Genomic DNA, 6,000 nt, shown 5'->3' on the forward strand with positions numbered 1-6,000 from the left:
ACATCTGCTCCTCTTCTCCCCGCGCCCCACCCCTCGCCGCGGCGGCGCCCTCCCTCCTTGCCGCCGACCCGGGCCACCGCGAGGCCGTCCTGCTCACCGCGCGTCGCCATGGGAACTGCCTCGGGGAGACCCGCCTCGACCTCACCGTTCCGGGGCTCCGCCTCGCCGCCAAGGGCAAGGTGAGCCAACAGCTGGCCTGCCAGCCATGATTCGTTGACTGCCTTCTCGATTGGGTCTAGACTTATAGTGAGTGACCGTTGGTGCTGGGTGCGAAGGACGTGTACGAGAGCGGGGAGCACCTGGTGCTCTTATTCAGCTCATTGAAATGTGGTTTGTAGGTGATTTGATTTCTTGTAGAAATAATTCCTTTGATTTGCTTGGGAGTAAGTTAGCTAGTCTGGTAGATTTGTGGCTTATATAGTGCTATTGATCAATGTGGTGTCTCCATTTAGGAATCTAGCAGGTTTGCTTAATTAAGCTGGATAGTTAGTGATAACTTGTGATTGGATGAATTTAGTTGCCCCTGGATTTCTTTCTCCTGCGCTTATGTCATATAAATGTAGAATTAACTTGTTCTGAAATCTCTTTGTTATTGCTAAGTACCAAATCTGCAATTTTCACATTTTTTCTGGGTTAGGGTGTTCCGCATCTATTTGCTATTTCGTCTCATGATTTATCCTTATTTATGAAATACCGTACTCAGCTGAATACAATGATACCTGCAGTGAATAGTGTGTTGCTACATTATTACTCTGCCTTTTTGTTCTTACTCCATATAGATTATGCCTGTTTGTTAATAAAAATATAAACAAGAAAAGAATCATGGAAGAATATAAGAGCTGATGCCATCTTCTATTTGATTTGGAACTAGAGAAAACAGTACAGATGAGCATCTGCTGTAAATGATATACTCAAGTACAAAACATTGTTTCCATTGCGGACAATTTGAGATTACCACAATGATTGGCATGACCAATTCATAACAATACTCACTGTTTGAGTATTATATACAATTATTATTTCATAAAGAATACATAATTCTGTTGGAGGTTTTAAATTTTTGTATGTACCGTGAATATAGGTGGACCTCATGCTATTTTGTTTTTCTATGTATTTACGATTTATTTGTTTTGTGGATTCCTTGGCTAAACTAAGACCACAAGCAGTGATGGCCGCAGCGCAAGTATTGTTTCATCGCTTTTACTGCAAGAAATCATTTGTTCGATTTAGTGCAAAGGTAATATATTTGTCCTCAGTTCCTGTTGTTGAACCATTTTTATTTTGCAGTCTTTCCTGAGTTGAACTAACAGACCTGTTTGCTTGTGCTCGCAGAGAGTTGCTGCTAGCTGTGTTTGGCTGGCAGGGAAGTTGGAGGAGAGTCTTAGAAAATCAGAGCATATTATATTTGTATTCCATAGAATGGAATGTAGGAGAGAAAACTGGCCAATTGAATACTTAAATGTCTTTTCAAAGGTATATTTTGTTCAACTCAACATAGTTTCAATTTCTTTTCTTTTGAAACCTCCCTGCACTTTTTAGGCTTGATATAGATAGCATCAAGTTAGAATCACTGTTTTTTTTCTCATTCTTATTGACTGTATCCTAATATGTATTGGTGTACTTCTTTTTGAAGAATCCGATGATTATCCTAACTGACTGGTTGACACTAATCTTTGCTACAGAAATACTCAGAACTGAGGCATGACCTGATAGGGACAGAACGACATCTGTTGAAGGAGATGGGTTTTATTTGCCATGTCGAACACCCCCATAAGTTCATATCGAACTACCTCGTAACACTTGAAGCCCCTGAGCTGACTCAAGAGGCATGGAACCTTGCCAATGATAGGTAATTTTGATCCCAAATTGTCAATTTTGCTGTAATTATAACTATTTTTGAACTCATGGATGACAATGCAATCTACTTATTCATTTTTTTGGGGGACACAAGAAGTAGTTTTACATGTTTCACTTTAGTTGTTTTTTTTACTTTGTTAAGCTACCTGCTCATGGATAATTGGCAATTGCTGTTGGTCGTAACACGATTCTGCTGTTGCAGCTGAGTTGCTTCCATTGTTTTTCTCCTCTGAAGATTGGAAGAGACGGCATGCTGCACTGGTGACCATTGTGCAGATTGCAGAGGGCTCTGCTAAGGTGCTAAGGTGATGATACTGAAGTTTTTCCAGGATCCTCATCCTCGGGTGAGGTGGGCAACAATTAAAGCAATAGGGTAACTTTCAACGGATCTGGGACCTCAGTTACAAAATCACTTGCACCATGTCGTGCTACCTGCACTAGCTTCAATGGATGATGTTCCGAACCCACGCGTACAGGCAAGTGAATTGTTGTATCTTTTTTAGTTTCATCTGCTTATGCAATTGTTCCTTTTAATATCCTTTTTTCTTTTGCGTTGTCTGAAAGAAGTAACTATCCTATACTCCACGGGCTCAATGCCTATGGTTCACTACTTGATTTATTAGTTTATAAATAGTGCTGCTTTAGTGTGCTTGATATATTACCTACAGAAGTGTAGTTGGCCAAGTTCAGTACAGTGTGTGAGTGATTTTATCAGATGCATAGAGATGTGTGAGTCAGGATACACTCTGAGCATACCTCATTGTTCTTGGAGGTGACACTTTGTTCCACTCTGAGTGTGAATCTGTTACATTCAGAGCACCAGAGGCTCACATGTCTAAGATTAGATGGAGGCTCTATGTATTTATGGATGGTGAACCGCCGAATTGATCCTTTTTACTCTACATTTGAATATAGTATTTTTGGATTTACTTTATGTTTACTTTTTTTCAGCACCGGTGCAAGGAATATAATCACATTTAGGAATTAACTAGCCTTTTGTGGCATATAGCTGTTTGTACTTTGTTTGCACAGATGCAAAGTTCAAAACTCCATCTGTATCACTATATGTTATTTGCAGTGACAAATTGCATCCTTTGTCACTTGCACCTTAATCCTGTAATGCACATCTCTAATTTTGTGACAAAAAAGTTATAAAGCTGATTGTCTTTTCCAGATTTTAGGACAGTTAGGTATTTACCTTTTATGGTTAATTCGATTATGGCTTAAGCAAGACACTATTTGAGTGCAGCGCACATTCACCGCCATCATTAGGTCCATCCACTATTTGGCCTCATGCTTTGTTTTTCTTTAATATTTGGACTGCTTTTATCTACTGTTTAGGCACCGGATTTTATCATACTCCTATTTTTGTTCTTTTCATTGACACAGTAACATGCTTTTGATTCCTCAGGATACTTCTGGGCAAATTACCTGATGGAAATTGTAAGATGTCTAGGGACGCGATTCTTGCAGCAGAGCTTTCATCTGCGTACTCTCGTTTCAGTTGGAAAGGCCTCTCTCCATGAGATCTCCTTTGTTCATTCTATCGCAATCAGAGGTTGTCAGAGCCCCATTTTGCTATCGGTAGGGTATATCTTAACATCAGCTGTGAGCTCTGAAGAAAGAGGAGCACTAGCAAATAGTGTAGAAAATCAGTACACCAATGATGTTAGAATCGACAAGGAAAACCCAGATATTTTCAAATGTGAAGTGAAAATATGTTCACAGAAGCAGGAGATTTTACTAGAGTATTCTGCAGCTCGCACTTGGAGTAAGGAATCTGATGTTATTCAGAATCCTGCATTGGAGGTCTTGATTTGGTTCAACAATTATTTTAAGCAACTAAACACAAAAACGGACAAGCTATATCTTTCCAAGTGCACTGACGGTTTCAAGATACGTCAAAATATTTTTCTGTAAGAATTTGCAATGTGCTTATCTGTTTACAGTAATACTGGATGCAATGATTCAGGAATGTGCAGTTCAACTGGACCTTTTACAGTGGATACACCAAAGAAGCAGCTTGAAAGCACTGCAACTTTAACACACATTGAGGGCCTAGATTCTGGTGTTTTCCCATCCCATGGATCATTGACTTCCATAAGTTATACGGCTTCCCTTTTGATGAAGGATAAGCAAAAATATATTTGTTTGAGATAGGACTTGTGCTGTTATTAATCAGCTTGAATCATGTGTAACTCAGCTATCAGTAAATCAAGCTGCATGTTTTATCGCTGAACTGCCTCCTAGGGTTGGGATCCTGGCTGCAGCTTCTGAATTCTCACATGAACTTTTCAATGTATCTAGAGCTGAGCCACCTAATCTTATAATTTTATTTAAGCAACCGTTTTAAATCAGGCTGCAGCACATGTATATATTTTAAATATCTTTGCAGAGAGCTGCTCTCTGGATTTCTCTGTAAAGGTTTTGCAGGTAACTGAACCATTAGAAATAGAATGGAAAAAGCCTTGTTTAGCCCTCCATTATTGAAACAAAGAGTTGAATTTGCTGTCCAGCATATCAACGAGCTGCACGCTACCACACATAAATCACCCCTCATCCTCCTGTCCCTTATTTATGAAAATTATTAGGTTTCTCATTGTGAAGGTGCATTTCCAGGTCAATTTTGGTTGTGGATCTGGCAGCCTTCTTGATTCATTGTTTGAGCATCCAACCACACGTGCAGCAAAGGTATATAGCATATCATTGACTTAGTAGCTGTTCATCTTTCATCCTTTTGTCCTCTCCAAATGCATTAAAATTTAACTTGTTTCGCCTCTCCTGAAATTGCAGTCTTCATCAGAAGCTGAGCAAGCAATCGTTGGTGCAGACAACTGTTCCAACTGCTGTGCTCTATGATGGATCCATAATAGACTTTGATTCTTGCTTATATGGGTTTGATCTTGGCACTTGTCTTGAGGTAATGGACCTTTCCTCTTTGACTACTCTACTGTATTCTTATTTGGTTTTAGTGAATAAGTGTTGATTCTAAACACAAAGCTTTGCAATTACTTTGCTTTCGCACAATGACGAGGCGATACCAATTCTCAGAGAGGTGACAACTACCAACAAGAATCATGTGGCTTTGGCTCTGTTGAGTTCAGTTGCGTCGGTGATGAACTGAACAATGATAGGCAGCAAGGCTTCTTCAAACCCAGTCCCAGTTGCCAAGTCCATGAGGGCAGAAGAATTTGAGCTTGTCTCATCCGATGATTCTGACTGGACTCTCTTCTACAAGAATGACTTGAACTGCAGTGGGGTTTCTCTGTTCAGAGTGATTCTGACTGGACTCTCTTCTACAAGAATGACTTGAACTGCAGTACGAGTCATGAGATGTCTGAACACTGAACTGCAGTGGGGTTTCTCTGTTCAGATGTTGTATACCAATTGTACTACTATAACCATAGCAAACACAGGTGTTTTCCTCAACCTTGTACCTTTCTCGGCATTTGAAGTTTTGCTTTACATTCTTTGGCAGTACATGTAAATCATGTTGGTAGATAGATTTGTTTCTGGAATAAGCATTTGTGGTCCTTTTAATCCACTGGTCATAATTCAGAGAGCATCACGAGCATAGCAGAGCTGTTTAAACATCCATAAAATCGTTCCTCCCAGCAGCGCATAAATGGCACGCCAACGGCGGGCCCCAGACACCAGTCCCATGGAGAACGACGGCACGAACGGGCAGAGCAGGCCACGCAGGCGAAGGACCGCGACGCGACGCCGGCCCGGCCCGCGTCGCGGTGGCGACAAGGCGCCACGCGAAAGTACACGACGTGGCGGGTATCGCGTCAGGCAAGGCCGCCCTGACCCCGACGCCTTCAGGCTTGTGCGCGCGGCAGAGAGTGGGAGAACGCGAGGAGACGAGCGGCGTAGGGCGCCGGCCCACACACACCCCCACCGTCCACCCGTCAGGCCTGCCCACCGCAGGGGCACCGCCGCGACACTTGTCGCCGGCCTAGCGGCGAGGCGCGCGCGTCCGGCCGCGAGACGAGAGGGAGCAGGCGGACGGTCGGCGTCGACGTCGACGCCGCGGCGCGGCGCGGTAGGCGCCTGCTGCTAGCTAAGGTACCCTGCTGACGCTAGGCGCTAGCCAGCTAGGGACCTGAGGTGTTGGTTGATGGCTAGCGCCACCGCCGCACG

At 42.8% G+C, this 6,000-nt stretch overlaps 1 long non-coding RNA gene and 1 pseudogene across 2 annotated transcripts; both read left to right on the top strand.

The window, feature by feature from the left end:
• Positions 1-119: 119 nt before the first annotated feature.
• LOC112896579 lies at positions 120-1,696 on the top strand. 2 transcript variants are annotated; one of them, XR_003229504.1, is made up of 4 exons: positions 124-179; positions 1,156-1,237; positions 1,347-1,473; positions 1,683-1,696. It is a non-coding gene; the product is annotated as an uncharacterized LOC112896579 (long non-coding RNA). The 2 variants fall into 2 exon arrangements; XR_003229503.1 differs by lacking the exon at positions 1,683-1,696 and having other exon boundaries at positions 120-179; positions 1,335-1,471.
• Positions 1,697-2,063: 367 nt separating this feature from the next.
• On the top strand, positions 2,064-5,397 carry LOC112896578 (annotated as a pseudogene).
• The last annotated feature ends 603 nt before the right edge of the window (positions 5,398-6,000 follow it).

The sequence above is a fragment of the Panicum hallii genome, chromosome 6, assembly GCF_002211085.1.
Source record: "Panicum hallii strain FIL2 chromosome 6, PHallii_v3.1, whole genome shotgun sequence".
Lineage (NCBI taxonomy): Eukaryota > Viridiplantae > Streptophyta > Magnoliopsida > Poales > Poaceae > Panicum > Panicum hallii.